This window comes from Trachypithecus francoisi, unplaced genomic scaffold, assembly GCF_009764315.1.
Source record: "Trachypithecus francoisi isolate TF-2019V2 unplaced genomic scaffold, Tfra_2.0 Contig01461, whole genome shotgun sequence".
Lineage (NCBI taxonomy): Eukaryota > Metazoa > Chordata > Mammalia > Primates > Cercopithecidae > Trachypithecus > Trachypithecus francoisi.
In genome coordinates this window covers 13,741,880-13,761,785 of record NW_022681433.1, presented here as the reverse complement: position 1 = coordinate 13,761,785, position 19,906 = coordinate 13,741,880, and the positions used below count along the sequence as shown (strand labels likewise).

General features: G+C 45.9%; 1 protein-coding gene across 1 annotated transcript in view; it reads right to left on the bottom strand.

Moving 5' to 3' along the window:
• The window catches only part of SLC7A1 (solute carrier family 7 member 1), an 86,653-nt gene that overhangs the window by 42,903 nt on the left and 23,844 nt on the right, over positions 1-19,906 (bottom strand). The window contains exon 2 of the mRNA XM_033236338.1: positions 3,615-3,713. The gene's annotated coding sequence lies outside the window, so the exon portion shown is untranslated. The remainder of the gene's footprint in view (positions 1-3,614; positions 3,714-19,906) is intronic.

Below are 19,906 nucleotides of genomic sequence, written 5' to 3'. Positions count from 1 at the left end.
TAAAAGTTCACTGACATGCCAGTCATCTGAGACCCAGGACCACATTTTCCTATAGAAACAACATGACAAAGCTGCAGTTAAGTTCCAAGGCAGCTCACAAAAAGCCATTTAACCCACCTCGCTCCTAAAGTAGGGCTGGGCACTCCGGAGCCACCCACCAGCCAGCAGGGCCAGTGATGGCTCAGGGCTGCAAGGGTAAATGGGTCCTGTTGGGCTGGGACCCTGCAGAAGGTTTAAAATCAGGGACAAATGTAGAAAAAAAAGCAAGGAGCAAAATAATTTCTTATAAAAATAGACAGCAGATGGAAACCACTTTTCAACTCCCCCTTCCAAGGAGTAAAGAAAGCTGACCTGTGTTGGGCTCGCTGGATGAGGCAAGCAGCCATGCTGGGGAAGCTCACATGACAACCAACTGCAGGTGGCTTCTGGGAGATGCAGGCAGCTGCTAGGAATGGCGAGTGGCCTCTCAGAGCTGACAGCAGCCTCCACGTCAGCCAAAAAGAGGCCATGAATCAGTCCTACAACTAGAGAATATGAATTCAGCCAACAACCTGAGGGAATGTGGAAGAGGACACTTCTCTAGTCGAGCCTCCAGATGAAAACCAAGCCCAGGCCAGCATCCAGACTGTAGCCCGGTGAGACCCCAAGCACAGGCCCCAGCTAAGCCCTGACTCCTGTTCTGATTCCTGGCCCACAGAAACATTGAGAAAATAAGATGTGTGCTGTTTTAAGCCAGAGAAATAGATGACTAACCATGGTCCAAACACTCTCGTGTGATAATGAGTGAACTGGCATTCATTTGCTCACTGAATCCTTGTGGGTCTAAGAACAAGAGCAGCAACTTTCTTTAATACATTGCTTCAGTGGTGGGGATAACCACGACTTTGCCTGAAACTATTTCATTTAACGGAGGCTGAATGATTTGAAAGTAATTTCCTCCTCCTGGAAAAATGCCATATATTAAATAGCTGTTACTTCATTTTTTAAAAATTGGGTGATCTTCCCTGGGCCATGGTTGTAGGGAATTATGGGAGCTATAAAGATGAGATCATACATCGTCCCTGCCCTCAGAGTGCACAGTATGGGAAGAAAGAAGCAAGCAAGTAACTGTTCACAATGATCCATCCATGCAACAACTACCTATTATTCCCCTACTGTGTGCCCTCTCTCCTTGCAGAGGCTGAGGAAGCGCAGGGAACAGAACAGAAGAGAGAAGACAGAATGTGATAAACCAAACAACAAGTGTGGCCAAGACCGAAAGGCCTCCAGGAGATGTGGCATCTGTGTTACCACCTGGCCTGATTCTCTTCGACAGGAAAAGGTGACATCATGGCAGTGCCCAGTAAGCCATAAATTCCCCCGATTCAGACAGGGTTCAGGACTTGTGCCCCAACACCACCCAAGGGCTTCCCCTCACACCTTGATAATGCACTGCCCAGCCCAAGAAGCGGAAGACTCGGACTTAGGCTATTCACTCAGATGTCAACGCCCAGCCTCAGTGTCAGGTAACACCGGAAGGTGTTCTAAAAGTCTGTCAAGACAGCGGAAACACATCTGACTGGGGCGGTGGGGGGGGAAGAATGCAGAATGAACTCACTCAACTCAAGTCCTTCTACTAATGAAGCACCTAAACACGGAAGGAAAGAAAAGGATGCTCAAGGCTCACACACCCCAACACACAGTGGCTTCTGGCCTGTGCACAACGTCCTCCCACTTCCCTGCTGGCCGGCAGCTAATTTTACCCACTGTCTTTGGGAAGGTGCACCTGGTAATGCTGCACCTTTGCTTCTGACATTGACAAGGCTGTAGCAGCCTCATAAACAAGGTGCTTACTTATAGCCTAATCCTCCCCCAGAGCTTGAAGCTTATGGGCAGCCCCTCCTTCCTCCCCAATTCTTATTTCAAGGCAGGCTGCTCAAAGTTGCTTACATGTGGCAAAGGTCACTGGCTATATCCCCCAGAAGTCCTTCTGATTAAGATCTCAGTGTGGGCTGCTGAGCCTGGGTATGTCTGCATTCCTAATATAGCCATAGTCTCAGAATTAACTATATGAATGGCCTCAAATGACCGTAAGAATGTGAGAGAGTGGGAGACAAGTCAGGTGAGGGTCATTACACACACACACACACACACACACACACACACACACACTTTCCCTCAACTGAAGAGTTTTAGCTCTATTTTTTGTAATAAAATAGCAATGATAATGATGATGCCTCCATACTCAGTAAACATTTTTAGTTTAATGGAGAAATGGCCAGAGCAATTAAAGTATTTTATAGCGGAACTCTTTTTCCCAAATGTTGGGAACAGGCCCCCAAATCTGGCCATAAACCAAATCTCTGCAGCACTGTGCTATGTTTGTGATGGCCATGATGCCCACATTGAAGGTCGTTAGTTTACCGGAATGAGGGCAAGGAACACCTGGCCCACCCAGGACGGAAAACCCCTTAAAGGTGTTCCTAAACCACAAACATTATCATGCGTGATCTGTGCCTTAAGGACACGCTCCTGCTGCAGATAACTAGCTAGACCCATCCCTCTATTTCCCGTAAGGAATGCTTTTAGTTAATCTATAATCTATAAAAACAATGCTTATCACTGGCTTGCTGTCAATAAATATGTGGGTAAATCTCTGTTTGGGGCTCTCAGCTCTGAAGGCTGTCAGCCCTGATTTCCCACTCCACACTCTATATTTCCGTGTGTGTTTCTTTAATTCCTCTAGCGCTGCTGGGTTAGGGTCTCCAACCGAGCTTGGTCTCAGCACCCAAACTACATCCTACGCCAAACCCAAATAGAAAAATCAGACAAAAATGAAGCTACTCGTATTTAAAGAAAGATAGGGGACACAGAGCCTCACCGGAAAGCCTTGAGTGCCCCCCTGCCCCACTTGGGTCTTATGCCCACTTGGAATTAACTCTTAAGCTGCAAGGAACAGCCTGAAACACCACTGCCCTAGAGCAGACGGTTACAGCCCCTGAACCAAGAACGAGTTACAGCAGAATTCCTAAGTACAAGGGAGAGAAGTCAGGAGACGAGTCAGAAGAAGGGGAGCAAGATGAAAAGTTCTGGAGTAGGAAGAGAACTGGAAGCAGCCCTTGACCTTGAGAATTGCAAAGGCTCCAGGAGTCACAGAGAGAAACACAGCAGGACACAGCACAGCCGCTGTGCTGCACGCCAGTGCCCAGGAGCTGGGTGGCACACAGAGCACGACACACGGCGCCCAATGTCCGCACCAGGAATGACGTGGGATAGCTCCAGGCTGATCCTTCCCCAGAGCCTGCCCTGGTGACCAGGCCTCAGGGACGGAAGGCCTGGCCAGCCACAGGATATCAAGAGTTCTGTTTGAAGGAAATGCAGGAATTTAAGGAACACACTAAAGTGAAAAGACAAGCTTGTTTTCTGCTGGGTCAATGAGTCTGGACAGCTAGCCACATGAGTCTGAAAAATTACAGCAGTCGGGAATCTAAAAAAGAAGACAACTGGGGGTTTTAGTTGACAGTTAACTTAAAAAGTCAACAGACAACTAGCAGTCTAAATGAATAACATATTCTAGCACAAAACAGAATAACATATTCTAGCATGCTGCTGTCATGCTGACAGGCAGACTGTACCTGCAATATGACGTGAAGCCTCAACACCTTCTTACCGGAGGACAGCCTCGATCTCGCAGCAAAGAAGTGTCAGGAGGGATACAAGGAAGGTTTCAGAACCTGAAAGGCAAAGAAGAGCCATCAGATACGTTCAGTTTCGACCCCAGAATCTCCAAGTCTGTGGCTGGTACAGTGAAAACGGATTCAGCTCAGCCCTGCAGTGGGAAACACATGCCACCTTAACAGCAACTGAAGACAGGGTTGACGGCAAAGGGGACCACCATGGGGCGTCATCAGGGGAATTCAGGGAGAAGATGGGAAGCCAGACTAGATGCCCTCCACACCAGAGATTCCACTGCTTTGCCTCTGAAATCGACTCTCGTATTTCAAAGACGAAGATATAAAACATCACACTGGCAATTTCCACAAATCTAGGGCACAGTCGTAGGCATGCAAAAGCTCTGAGGCCCCGGTTAGGGGCCAAAAAGGGGAGCGAGTCCGCTCCTGACACTGGTATTGACCAGCAAGGTCAGCAGGGGCAGAAAACATTAGCTGGTATCTTCTGAAAACACTCGGACTCCAATTCGTACAATCGAGCATTTGGTGATGGAGTTCTATGGGTACTATTAACAGCTGCCATGGCAGCACGGAGCACACGCCTGCCCATAACACCAAGAGTCTCAGCGTGGGCAGAAGGTTATCCTAAATCTGGGATGCAGGACCTTGTTGCCTTGGAATGGAATCGTGCTGGCCAGTGACTGGGAGTACCTGATGTGAACGCAGCCTGAGGACACGCTAGGAAGAACCTCGTAGATGCATGGCATATAAAGTCCTTTGTTTTCTAAATCTTACCATTTACACTCTGCACAGAATCTCGCACTCGCCCGGGAGCTGAAGAGGTTTAATTAAGCTGTCTGAAACATGATTTGCACCTAATGTGAACCCAGACAAGATTATCATTACACTAAAAATGCACATAAACATGCTCATCAACAGCTAGAGTTTTATAACTTAGACGGCAGCAAACCAGACTGCCCACAATTGGAATCTTACTCTATTCCCATCTGCGTCATCTTTCATACATTGATATTTCATCCTACATTGATATTTCATTGCTTTTCACTTTCTATGTTGAAAATGTCAAACCTACAGAAGTTGAATGCTTACTCTTTATCTACACTTCCCAATGTTTAACATTTTGCCATATTTGCTTTATCCCTCTTTAGACAAATATATGCTTTCCTTATGACCATTGTGATAAGCAAGCTATAGCCATCATGACAACTACCTCTAAATATGTCAATAAGTAATTGCTAAGAATTACGTTGTGTTACCAAACTGTAATGCCATGATCACACCAGTGGAACTGAACATTAATTCAATAGTATTTAAAACACAGTCCACAGGATTAAAAAAATGTAGTACATATACACCACGGAATACTATGCAGCCATAAAAAAGGATGAGTTCATGTCCTTTGTAGGGACATGGATGAAGCTGGAAATCATCATTCTGAGCAAACTATGGCAAGGACAGGAAACCAAACACCGTATGTTCTCACTCATAGGTGGGAACTGAACAATGAGAACACATGGACACAGGGTGGGGAACATCACACACCGGGGCCTGTCGTGAGGTCGGGGGAGGGGGGAGGGATAGCACTAGGAGATATACCTAATGTAAATGACGAGTTGAGGGGTGCAGCACACCAACATGGCACATGTATACATATGTAACAAACCTGCACGTTGTGCACATGTACCCTAGAACTTCAAGTATAATAAAAAAAGAAAAAAGAAAAAAGACACAGTCCATAATCAAGTGTCCCTAATTGTCAGTTACTGCTCTTTCTTGATGCTCTATCACGTACCATGAGAGCACCAAGAACAATGAAGGTTGATAAAGTCAGGCTCACAGCCCACTAGGGACACAGCATACTGGTGCCCCACTGCAGGGTGGGTGCCAAGGGGCCACGATTGGGATTTGTAGTTTAAAAAGTTAACTCTGGAAAAAAAAGGGGCAGAATCTAGAAGGGAAACAACTGACAACATTTGCTGCGAGTGATAAAATTTGAGAGCGTTCAAGAGAAAAATGGGAATTTCAGAAAACTTGTGTTCGTCATCAAGATGTGGACCGTTCCTTAAAAGATGAATTTTCCCATGACACTGGGGGTGATGTCAACAAATGTGATATTTTAAAAAGATATGATGAAATGTGCCAGCATTTGGAAGACCTACATAATTCAGTAAAACAGAATCATAAATGTGTAGACTGATTTGAAGTGCAACATAGACCCATCATTTTAGAACAAAGAGCTTACTGAGATGGCTTCAGATCCCACAGGGGAACCCACTATTGCCTGCGGAGTTTTAATGTAGTATCAAGAAAGAATATCTACAATTACCTGAAAAGGCCACTAAAGTGTTCCTCCTTTTCTAGGTACATCCCTGTGAAGCCATATTTCCTTATATACTTCAACTAAAACAACACGTCCCAACTGACTGAATGCAGAAGCACATATATGAATCCAGCTACCATAAGCTAAACATTAAAGAGGGTTGTAAATACGTAAAACAAGACCACTCTTCTCACTGAATTTTTTTTGTTCTGGCAAATAGTTACTTTTCATAAAAATGTTACTTACAGTAACACAAAACAGGTTAATCCTTGTTATTTTAGGTAGATTAAAACATTTATTTCAAGTCGTTCTAAATTTTAATTTCCTTTTTTTTTTGTTTTGTTTTGTTTTTAAGACAGGGTCTCACTCTGTCACCCAGGTGACAGAATGCAGTGGCACAATCTTGGCTCATTGCTGCCTCGACCTCCCTGGACTCAAGTGATTCTCCCACGTCAGCCTCCCAAGTAGATGGGACTACAGGTGCGCACCACCACACCTGGCTAATTTTTTCTATTTTTTGTAGAAACGGGATTTCACCACATTGCCCAGGTTGGTCTCAAAATTTCTCAGCTCAAGCAATCCACCTGCCTCAGTCTCCCAAAGTGCTGGGATTATAGGGGTATGCCACTGCACCCAGACTACATTTTATTGCCAATTCATAAGTGTTGATAGACACAACCCACATAAGCAAAGCTTCTTGGAGTCCTCAATACTCTTTAAGGGTGTCAGAGAGGTTTCAGACCCAACAGTTTGAGAACCACTGCTTGAAAGGTTGCCCTGTGAAATGAACACAGCCAAGTTTAATATACACTCAACAGGAGGAATGCTGCTGTCCTGCTTGGGCATGAATTCAGCAGCCTGCCGCAGTGACGCTTGCTCTAGTCGCAGTCTCCTGTCGTGGTATAAAAGCAGTTAATGCTAACCTTAAAAGTCTAAAGAAAGGCATGCCATATGTTAAGCCAGGATGAACTCATCAGGATTAATGGGACTGGAATGCATAGCAAATAAATTCATTAGCACCACTTCTCTTTAATCCAAAAATGTTCCAACCAATTTATTGTAATTTTTGAGATTTGAAAATTCCTTTGTTAAAAGCAGAGTAACGCAATGCTACGCCTCAGACGTAAAGAGTTCAATTCCATTTGTTTCATAAATATAGCAAGCAGCATTCCAACACTACCCTTGATGGGCTTCCAGGAGTACATGCGGACTGTAAAAGTGTGATTGTGACACCATGTGGCTATATTGTAATACAGTCATGTGTCATGACTCAATGACAGGAATGTGCTCTGAGAAATGCGTCTTTAGGCGATTTCATCCTTGTGTGAACATCCTGGAGTGTACTTAGAGTGTACTGACAGAAACCTAGGTGGGATAGCCTCTTGCATACCTAGGCTGCATGGGATTCTTGGCTATAAACCTGTACAGCATGTTACTGTACTGAATACTGTAGGCAACAGTCACACAATGGTAAGTATCTGTGAATGGAAACATAGAAAAGGTACAGCGAGAATAAGATACAAAAGATAAAAATTGGTACCTCCTTATAGGGCACTTACCATGAACAAAGGCTGCAGGACTGGAAGTTGCCCTCACTGTCAATGAGTGAGGGGGGAGTGAACGCGAGTAGGGGGGTGAATGTGAGTGGTGGGGGAGTGAACACGAGTTGGGGGAAGTGAACGCGAGTGGGGGGGGGGAGTGAACGTGAGTGAGGGGGGAGTGAATGTGAGTGGGGGGCGAGAACGTGAGGGGGGAGTGAATGTGAGTGATGTGAGTGAGGGGGGAGTGAATGTGAGTCGGGGGGAGTGAACGTGAGGGGGGAGTGAACGCGAGTGGGGGGAGTGCACGCAAGTGGGGGGAAGTGAACGCGAGTAGGGGGGTGAACGCGAGTGGGGGGCGTGAACGCGAGTGGGAGGAGTGAACGCGAATGGGGGGAGTGAATGTGAGTGGGGGGCGAGAACGTGAGGGGGGAGTGAGCGTGAATGAGGGGAGAGTGAATGTGAGTGACATGAAGGGGCAGTGAATGTGAGTGGGGGGGAGTGAACGTGAGGGGGCGTGAATGCGAGTGGGAGTGAACGCAAGTGGGGGGAGTGAACGTGAGTGGGGGGGAGTGAACGCGAGTGCGGGGTTGAACACAAGTGCGGGGAGTGAAAGCAAGTGGGGGGAGTGAACGTGAGTGGGGGCGAGAACATGAGTGAGGGGGAGTGAGCGTGAATGAGGGGGGAGTGAATGTGAGTGACGTGAGTGAGGGGGGAGTGAACATGGGGAGTGAACGCGAGTGGGAGTGAACGCGAGGTGGGGGGAGTGAACGCGAGTCGGGGGGAGTGAACGCGAGCGGGGGGGGAGTGAACACGAGTGGGGGGAGTGAACGTGAATGAGTGGGGAGTGAACGTGAGTGACAGGGGAGTGAATGTGAGTGGGGGAGAGCGAATGTGAGTGACAGGGGAGTGAATGTGAAGGCCTGGGACATGACTGCACACTGCTGGAGACTTCAGGAACACTGTACACTGAAGCCACACTAAATGTGTAAAAAATATTTTTCCTTCTTCAGTCATAAATTAAGTTTAGCTTACTGCAACGTTTTTACTTCATGAACTTTTCTGTAACTCTTTTACTTTTTCGTAATAACACAGCTTAAAACACAAACATTATACAAAATACAAAAATATTTTTATGTCCTTATTCTATAAACCTTTTCTATTTTGAATCTTTTTTTTACTTTTTCAACTATTTTGTTAAAAACCAAGATAAAGACATACACATTAGCCTGGGCCTACACAGAGCCAGGATGATCAATGTCACCGTCTTCCACCTCTGCGTCTTGTCCCACTGGAAGGTCTTCGGGGCAGGAACACACAGGGAGCTGTGATCTCCTGTGATAACAATGCCTTCTTCTGAAATACTTCCTGAAATAACTGCCTGAGGCGACTTTACAGTTAACTTTTCTTGTAAGTAGGACTACACTCTAAAATAACGATAAAAACTATAATAGAGTAAATACATAACCCGGTAACACAGTCATTTATTATCAAGTATTATCTACTGTACCTAATTGCATGTGCTATACTTTTAGATGGGTGGCAATGCAGTACGTCTGTTAACCCCAGCACCACCCAAAACACGTGAGTAACACGTAGCAGGACAATGTCACAAAGGATAAGACATCAATAAGCAACAGGAATTTCTCCGATCTATTATAATCTTATGTAACTACTATCACAGACGAGGTCTATAATAAACCAAAACATCATTACAGGGCTCATGGCTGTATATTTATAGTGGACACCTGGCAGGCCAAGAGAAAATCCGTGCATAAAATAACCCCAAAATATCAGAAAACATATCCCACTGAACGATTCATAAATCAAAAGGAGTCAGGTCTTTCCACTAAGTCCAGTGATAAGAACCACTAAAAAAAACTTTAAATTTATTAAACATAATGCCCAACTTGTTGGCAACTTACATAGCAGCTTCGCCTGTTCTTATTCTATTCTTCACTCAACAGTTATGTACTGAGTGCCAGGTACAGTTCCAGAAACTGGGGATGCAGCAGTGAACCAACTAGACCAAAATCCCCATCTTTGTGGAGTTAATGTTCTATTAATGGGAATACCTCTTCAAAAAATAAGAACGGAGCAAACCCTAATGAAGGCAGCACACTTCTCATCTCCTGAAGTAACTGCATGAAACAAGGAGAAACAGAATGAGCCCCAGCTACACGTGCACGTGCTCCTTCCCAGCAGGAGGTCGATGTCACCATTATTGGTGACGCTCTGAGGGGGTGTCAAGAATGAAGCTACAAGGGACCACAGTTCAAGGCAGTGGGGAGACCTCTGTGAAGTCAACCAACAGCTACAACCAATAACTCTGGTGAGAGCCGAGCCCTTTGGGATGGCCAGATTCCTGTGGAACAGCCCAGGCAGCTGCCGAGGGGATAGGTCGGGGGTGTCAGAGTCTTGGAAAAAGAGGGGGTTTCTAGTTTGAAAAGGCAAACTACAATTAGTTCAATTTTTCCTTTGACATAAATATTGCCTTGAAATGTCCATGAGTTTTTTGTTAAAAGCACTGTGCTGAGACTGAAATAACCTGACTGTTCAAAGAGACGGACGGAGGACAGAAATCAAAACCTAATGTGCACAGTACAGACGTCAGCATCCCTGGAACCACAAGGGCAGGCCCAGGCATCACCGAAGAATCCAGAACGGCCCTCTGAGGCTCTCGTGGTCTGAGGCCCTTCCGCCCCTTCTGTGATGGGCCCCACACATGGCACCACCGGACTGTGTCAACAGGTGACCATCCTAGCGACTGTTCTGCAGACACACTGAGAGCTGCGATTCCCAAAGGGTTTTCTGGACCACAGAAACGGGGGCATCCCCTCTGTCCTTGAGCCTTCCAGTCCTGAAAGTCCAAATCTTAGATTTATCCAGACTCTTGTTAACTGTAGCAATACAGAGTCATGGCAAGGGACACAAATGAATGGTACTACAAACCAAAACTGTCAAGTATCACGTTCCCCTGCGTTCCTGACTTCCGTAGTTCCATCCCAACATAGCACAGTCTCAGCCTGCCAGTTTCCCAGGGATCACGCCCTGTCCTTTACCTGACGACAGTGAATGTTCCAGCTGTTACTCAACAGTTCCCATAACTCACAGAATGGATTCGTCTCCACGTGAGAATGTCAATAGTTCTTCCCCTACTTTCTTTAAGATTATTTCATTTTATATTTCACACTGACAGACAAAACTGTATATATTTACTATGTACAACATGATATTTTAAAGTGTATACACAGGTTGGGTGTCTCTAATCCAAAAATCCAAAATCCGAAATGCTCCAAAATCTGAAACTTTGAGCACTAACATCATGCTCAAAGGAAATGCTCACTAGAGCATTTCTAGTTTCAGATTTTTTTTTTTTTTGGATTAAGAACGCCCAACTGGTAAATATAATGCAAATAGTTCAATCTGAAAAAAAATCCCAAATCTGAAACGCTTCTGGTTCCAAGCATTTTGGATAAGGCATCCTCAACCTGCACACTGTGAAACGACTGAACTTGGCTAACTAACATATGCATTACCTCACACGGTTATCATTGTTGTGGCATTCTCCTAATTTCTAATGTCTGTCCTGGTTCCACTGTTATTTGGAACCTATACCAGTTCCTGTCCACTCCCTGAGTCAGCAACAAAATTTAAATGCAAAAGCTGTTGGAAAGACCACACAATCTATATAATATTTGTGGTTCTACAATACTTACTAGGGGATGGGAGATGACAAACTCTAAAGGAAATATGGTCAAGAAAGAAACAGCAAGATATTTATTCTACCTCCAGCCCTTCAATAATTAAAACTACTCCAGCTCATTTTGCACCCAGGAAAAGACCGTTTGGCTCAAAATTGCATGATTCATCCTTCCTTTGAAATGCAAAATACTTTGAGAAAAGGCTACAAACGCCTTCTGAGCTGTGCACTGCAAAAGGCTAGAGAAAGCCATTCTAACCTACTGGTGTAAATCTAATGATGGCTCCAAAAGGGGCAATGAGAGAGACCAGGAAGACAGATTTGGGGGCTGCAGTGCAGTGGCTCTCAACTGGGGGTGACTCTGTACCCTGGAGGACATCTGACAATGTCTGGAGACATTTTACATTGTCACAATTGAAGGATGGTGGTCGACTAGCAGGCAGAGGCTAAGGATACAGCTAAATCCGACCACGCACAGGGCAGTTCCCTCAACAAAGAATGATCCATGATGTGCCAAGGCAGAGAAAGCCCGCCTTACCGCGTGCAAGGGCGGAGAAAGCCCGCCTTACCGCGGGCAAGGGTGGAGAAAGCCCGCCTTACCGCGTGCACTGGTGGATGGCAAAGTGTTCTACAAATTTACTTGAGTGGGTTTTTTAATGTTTCACTATTTAAATTATAATATTAAAAATTACAAATATTGTTTGCAAAATAGGCACAAACATATTCACAGGAAAACAAAACTTTGTCATCACACCCCGGGAGAACCCTTGATGTACCTGAACCAGATAGTGAATAGCTAAGAAGAAGCAGGGGAAGAACAGCAGTAAAGGATGAAAAGATGCAGGAGACCAAGACAAGTTTCCCATTGGAATGAATCCAGGCTCTGGTTTCTAAGAGTGAATCTGACAGCTTGTACAATGGCTGGGGATGCCTTCGCCCTGCAGGCAGCATGGAGAAGATAGGCAGCTTGAAGAGACGGGACTGCCAGCACTACTCGGTGCTCTCATGGGTCTCCCAGCACGGGCAGGGATACCCATCCCCACTTTATGGATGAGATGCTGATGCTCAGGAAAGGTAGCTCAACTCTGAAACTAAGGCACCACTGCCAATTTATTAACAAGTCCTCCTGTCCAGAAAAAGACAGGGTTTTGGTGCTCCTGGGGGAAGGCAATCTTTAGCTGGCGAGAGGCAGTTTTCACCATGGAGAGGGCAGCTTCTCTACAAGTGATGCTCTGCCGGCCAACGAGAATTTAAAAACACCAAGTCCTAAGCTGGAAGAGCTGGAAGGACCACATAGTCACCGAATGCAGGAGTCCTCTCAAGACAGTAAAAGGAAAACCATGACTAACACAGGAAAATAGTGGGGAGAAAGAGGAAGGGAGGACAAGGGCTGGAGGAAGGGGTGGTCTGGAAGAATACACTGATTTTCCACTCGGTCATTTCCCGCCTTCCATTTGACATGCTCTCACCAACTATCCTGCACAGCTCACCTCTGGCTCAGGCAACAATAAATGCACCCGTGAAGTCAGTTACAGGCCCACTGACAATAATAACAACAAAGGCTAACGCTGCTACTAAGTGCCTGCGATGCACCAGTGCCCTCTCCTCAGGCACGTCTTCTTAAATGAGTATGTAATCTCATTTAATACTCAAGCCAAGCCTTTGAAGGTTATACAGCTGTTACACTTGCTTCACATGTGAAAAAACCAGCTGCATAAAGTAGGTTCTGTGAAGCGGAATCTCAGCTCAAACCTCAGGGTATGCATCTAACTAAATCCACGATGCTCCATTATTTTCAATACTACTGAAACTCTATGCCAGACTTATAATAGCTCCCCTAGGGCAACAGCCATAATGAAATTACAGCACAAGTTTAATTAGATGCATGGACGATCCTCCCACTTAGCAAATGCAGTCAGAGGCAATGGGATGAGGAGGCCCAAGTCTTGAGGAAGACATTGATATCAATCCCTGCTCAACCACGGACTAGCTGAATAAGCCTGGACAAATTATTCTGAATCTCAATATCCTGCCTTCTCCAATGCAGAAACGACTGCTAAGCTCAAACAATTATTTAAGAAAATAAATAGAGATTATGTATATAAATATATTAAGCACTTTTCAAAATAAATACATTCTTAGATAATTTCTTTGAATAAATGACATGCTTCCAGAAATACTTTCGCTTCATTACATTCTGTTCTTCAACTGCACTGGCTTGTAGCTGGCATTCTGAAATTTCTCTGCCAAATAGCTAATAAACTACACAAAGAGATAAACGCAGCCAGGGGGAGCTGCTATTTAAAGAAATCCTCTAGTTTAAGTGAAGAATTGTTTGATGTGTGAATAATCAGCTCTTAATTAATGGTTTGTCAATATTTTTAAAGAATTATCTCATTAATGAGCTGCCTGGGTAGACTGTGGCATCCATCCTGAATTAGGATATTTGATGTTTCTGTCTGCCAGTGACTTAATCCGAAAGAGTACAAAACACAGACTTTGCCAGTGAGGAGGTGACTATGTAACTGAGAAGGGAAGAGAGCTGCTCATGGAGATGCATGAGTACAGTGCAAACACAGCGGGGTAATCTCAAGATGGCCAGCAGAGGGGGAAAGGAGGCCTGGGGAGACTTCAGGGCAGAGCCAACAGACCCAGCAGGCATTCCCAGAACAGGGCCTGGAGGAGCACAAAGGGCTCAGGGAGTGCCAGGGCATTGGCCTCCCAAGAGGTGGGGCAGAGGGGCCTCCTGTCGATGATCTAGGCCCACCTTCTCCAGGATCTCTTCTAGGTCTATGAAGGTCTTCCCTAAACACACTTACACACTGTGGCCCACACTTGTACACTCTCCCGTGACTCAGTAAATCCGATCCACAGTCCTTTATACTCAGGATCCCTTTCTGCCATCTGCCAGGGCACAGGTGGATCTCAGACCACCACAAAAAAAAAAAAAAGCCTCTGTGCACCTACTTATGCCCTGGAGAAAGGCCTGGGAAAGACAGTGTCCTTCAAACATGCCTGGTGGGCTCCTCTAGGATGCAGACAGTAGCCCACCTTACCATTTTCCTGCTCCCAGTTCTTGGGCAGCCTCTTCAAGCTATCCCCACCCTGCTCCTCTTATCCAAAGCTTCCTAACACAGCCGCATCTGTACAGAGAAGGGATCCTGAGGTTCTGGGCCAAGGAACCATCACCCTGTCTAGACTCTCACACCTCTCAAAAGGTTGTGCGTTCAATCATTGTTAACCCACCTCTTTGATGAGTCAAAGCCAAAGTTATTTATCCTTTCTGGGGCCTAAGAGACGGTGCGGACTGTTTCACCAAAACCCAAGTAAAGGAGGGCAGCAGCGCTGGTTGTGTAATAACGTAAATGTAGTTAATGTGGTTGAACTACACAGTTAAACACGGCTAAGATGATTAGTTTGGTTACGTGTATTCTCCCACAATTAAAAAATACTTACAGCCGGGCGCGGTGGCTCAAGCCTGTAATCCCAGCACTTTGGGAGGCCGAGATGGGCGGATCACGAGGTCAGGAGATCGAGACCATCCTGGCTAATACGGTGAAACCCCGTCTCTACTAAAAAATACAAAAAACTAGCCGGGCGATGAGGCTGGCGCCTGTAGTCCCAGCTACTCGGGAGGCTGAGACAGGAGAATGGCGTGAACCCGGAGGCGGAGCTTGCGGTGAGCTGAAAGCCGCCACTGCACTCCAGCCTGGGTGACAGAGCAAGACTCCGTCTCAAAAAAAAAAAAAAAAAAAAAACTTACAATTCAAAATGGAAAAACAAAACAACTAAGAAGATTCCTCAAAAAGTGCACAGAGGTACAATACAGCAATTCCATTAAGGTCAATGCTCAAGATAAAGGAAAGCAAGTGTCCATACGAAAATGTACACCAATGTTCACAGTAGCATCATTCATAATAGCCAAAAAGCAGACACAACCCAAACGCCCATCGACTGCTGAATGGATACACAAAATGTGGCACATCCAGACAAAGGAATAGTATTCAGCCATAAAAAGCAATCACATTCTGACACACGCTACAACACGGATGAACCCTGAAAACACGATGCTGAGTGAAAGGAGCCAGGCCTAAAGGGTCACAGTCCGTGTCATGTCCAGGATGGAGATAAAAAGGAGTTCGGTGGTTGTGCAGGGCTTGGCTACGGGTGCCGAGTGACTGTTAATGGGTACGAGTTTCCTTTTAGGGGTGACAAAAATATTCCAAAATTAGGGTGATGACTGCATAACCCTGTGAATGTGCTAAAAACCACTGAATTTATACTTTCACTGGGTGAGCATTATACTATGTAAATTAGATTTATAAAACTACTTTTGTAAAAGAAAAAAAAAAAAGCCGAGAGGAGCCCAATCCAAAGGGACCCCAGTCTAGTTTTCCCAGTAACCATAACAGGCAGATTTGAACTTGAACTTCTATTCAAGTTCAGTTGCTAAGGCAGCACTTCCTCCCACATACTTCGATCCTCCGTCAAGTCAAAACTCTACCACCCCACTCCCCCAGAAATCAATCATCATGGCTCCAGCTGCCGTCGGTAAGAGGCTCTCCACTCTACTTGCACAAGCTATTTATTATATGTAACCGTCATTCTGCTTTGAGAGTTTCACAAGGGTGAAATTAGCTCCTATCTGATAAACTCTCCCTACAACTGCCGCCTCATCTTCTGGTGTTCTGTTACATTGCAAATACAAGCTCCTGTTTTTAATACATAGCTTAAATACTTCACATCGACAGGACACAGAATAATAAAAATGGGGAAGGTTGCAGCAGTTTTTGGTTTACATAGTGCCATACACATGGTTTTTAAGCTTTTAGGTCAAAATAGGGTCTGGGGGGAGGGAACCCCTCTCACTGTGGGTGCCTATGGTCCAGGATCTCAAGAAGAAAGGGTGGCTTAAAGAGGTAATCAGAAGAGTAAAAGCTCATCAGGCAGTCAAAATGCAACAGTCTCTTAGCCCAGGCCAGTATATCCTAAGGCCGTCAGGGCTCACTACCAGGGCAAAAAAGTCATCCGGGAGGATAGGAAAAGACATGCCCAACTCAGTGAGTGAGAGACAAATTTTGGGATGCTTCCAGCACTGAGTGTTCGGAATGCTCACAGGGCTTGGCCGCAGCTTTTTCTCTGCCAAGGCACACCTGACAGGTAAGCTCGTGCCACACTCCTGGGTGTTTACAAGCTGCCGGGTACAACTCCCTGCAGGCGGGCATCCCTCCCACAGATGCAACCCGGACAGTGCAGCAGTTCTAAAGAAGCCCACAGAGACAAATAAGTCTCGGGTGTGGCCAGGAGCTTGTGAGAGCAGCACAGGCTCAGGGACAGTGAGACTGACAGCCGGTAATTACCAAAGGGAATTAAGCAAGCACTCGCAAGTCTTGGCCTCTGAATCTCTGTACTTTTTTTTATGGACTTAATTTGTTCTCCTGGGCCTAAATCACTACCTGTGTTGCTGGAATGTGCATGCCCTGGAGGGTGAAGTGGCTCTAACTTCGAGGAGGGGTTGACTCCAAAGAGCTCCCAGCCAGGGGACAGCCCTTCACAGAGGGGCAGGGTGGGCGGGCTGCCGACCTCCATCGAAAAAACGGCTCTGCCCTCTTGTTTTCTCCTCTAAACTTACACAAAACTTCTCAAAGTGCGGAGAGCATTTTCATCGATGTGAAATGGTCCAACAGGCTACATCTAAAACATGGGATAATCAAAGAGTGTGGTGTTACGGAAGAGTGAGCTGATCTAATCCACTCCAGCCCACAGTCTACCCTGTACCTCTTCTGTGAGGTTCTGCTCTGTGTGGTATGGACACTGTCCTTTATAATATTTCTCCTTAAAGGAATCCATCTTTTAATAATTTAGGCAATTTTTTAAAAAACCACAATGTATTCCTCTCATAAATGGAGCACCACCAAAATTATCTGGAATCAGGTCTTAAAATTCACATCCACCACCCAGCCTGCGAGAGTCAACTGTTTCCTGGAGGGCCCGTGTAGCTATATCTATGGGTAGTGAACTCTTAAGGTGTTAGTCATCTATTTTTCCTAATACGCATTAGAACTCACATACCACTAAAATAAAAACGCATGTGCATTCCCTAAAATCACCTTGCACACAGAAGTGCACAAAGCACACTGGGGACTGACGATCTAGTCCAGGAGCTGACACACAACGGCGCTTCACCCATTTTTGTATTGACCACGAATTATGAACGATTTTGGAGGGAGAAAAAAGAGGAAGAAGGAAAAGGAGATGATGATCATGCAACTGAGACCTTCTGTGGCCGCAAAGCCTAAAATACGTACTACTTGGCCCTGTAGGCCACCCGCTTGATAAGCCCTGATCAAGTCCATCCCTTTATTTTACCACAGGGCAACTCAAGTCCTAACACACCAAATGACTCAGATGCACCTGAACACAGGTCTCCAGGCTTCTAAGCAAGTGAAGGACGATTACCCAAGAAGCCACCAGCTTAAATTCATCAAAACGGATCTCTGTCCAGTCACTTTGATTCCATTTTAAGAACTGACTCCTATGTAAAGCAAACAAAAATGTGGGCTGCAGAACTCATCTGACTTGTTTTTGTCCTCAGCTCAGCCAAGGGCACCTGGCTCTGTGCCCCATGCCTGAAATCGCATCCTGTTTGCCCCCAGAGCCACTCCCTGCCTTCCCCACTACAAGGCCCACCTGTGTGCATCCCGAGCTCTCTGGGCACTGGCAGGGAGGGGTGAGGCGAGGGAGGACCCTCTCTGCGGGCTGTCTCATGGGAGATCGGCCCTTCACAAAGCCAGCTGCAGCCTCAAAACCGTCCCTTCCCCTCAGGTTGAGGGTGTTAGAAGTGGTCAGGGCCCCCTCACTACTCCAGGCTGTGAACCCCCTGCCCTGCCTTCGTAAAAAGTCACTTTATTTAAACTCACCTCAAACTGCCCAACCTGAGAAAGCACTCTGTGCCCTGTAGGGCCCCTGACGGCAGCAGCCTTAGGGGCAGTGAGTTCTGGATGTCTGCAGCCACCAGGTCCACTGCAAGTGTGAAGGCTTGACCCCACGAGGCGGGGGCTGCAATAATCACATGACAGCCCTTCTCCTTCTAAATCGAGCTCCTAAGGACACCAGACTAATCACCACCACCCCATTCTCAAGAGTACCCACAGTGAGTCTAGTGATCAGTTACAACAACACATTGCACTATCAAGACAGATTTTTAAAAAAGTATTCAATGTAATGCAATGACATCTGAGCAGCTGGTATGCAGCAGACACTGTGCTAGGTCTTTCACATACCTAGAAAAGCAACCATCAATCCTCATTTCATAAATGAGAACACTGAACCTCAAAGAGTTTCAGGGGTGCTTATCAGAGCCCAAAGAGGCTGAGGCAGGAGTCGCCCCAAAGGCCCCTCGGATCCACCTCCACGGCTGGCCAGGCTCCAACTAGGGAACAAAGCACACAGCTGCTGGCTAGCCAGGCCACAGACGTCCTGGTCACATTACACAAATTAAAAGAAAAACAGAACCAGAAACAAACGTTTTCTAACATAATGCAGAAGCTCCCTGAATGCCACATTCACATAATCACATTGCCTGGGTGGGCCACCAGGTGAAATTACCTAGCAGCTCCTCACCCGCCTGGGAATCCTGGGGACGCTCATTCACATGTTCCTCTGGCATTAAATGAATGGCTGCTATGCTATGTGCAGTGGTCCCTCTGCTGAACCTCCCCTGCCCCAAGCTCAGCATGGAGGAGGAGGCCAGGGCCTGCCATGTGCCTGGGTACAAAGGCCTAGTGGTTTGCATCAAGCACTGTTATTGACTTGCCATTGAATAGAAAAATTCTTTCCACGTCCCATTTTATATTTGCTCACTGATCTGATGACGAATCAGAAGGCCTGCCCTCGCCGTGTGATCTAGAGCAAGCTACTCCATGCTGCTGTTTCAGTTCTACCATCTGAAACCGGAATAATGACAGTGTCACCCACACCGGCCCCCCTACCTCTACCTTGTTCCTCCTGTGAGGCTCAAGAAACGGTGAAACAAGATAGAAGCTAAACTCTCAGGCTAAACTGGATTCAAAAAATGATGGGACTGGGCACAGTGGCTCACGTCTATAATCTCAGCACTTTGGGAGGCCAAGGCAGGCGGGTGGATGGCTTGAGCCCCAAAGATGAAGACTAGCTTGGGCAACATAGCAAAACCATGTCTCTACAAAATACAGGAAAATAAAATTAGCCAGGCATGGTGGCTTGTGCTTATAGTCCCAGCAACCAAGGAGGCTGAGATGGGAGGATCACTTGAGCCTAGGGAGGTAGAGGCAGCAGTGAGCCATGGTCATGCCACTGCACTTGGGTCTTGGCAACAAAGAGAGACTTTGTCTCAAAAAAAAAAAAAAGGGCAAGTTATTTAATTTCTTGAGTTTCTCTTTTCTCCTTTGCAAGATGAGGAGGTTTCAATGAATTTATGTATGTAAAGCACTGCAGAGCTCCTGGTGCATAGTATGTGCTATATGCCAACTATATTACTATTATTAGTTTCTTAATGTATAAGACATCTCATTAGTAACCAACTTACAAAGTGCTGTGAAGATTAAGTACCCAAAACGATAACTGTTTTTGCCATACCATATGAAGGTATTAGGTTGATGCAAAAATAATTGCAGTTTTTGCCCTTAAAATAGCA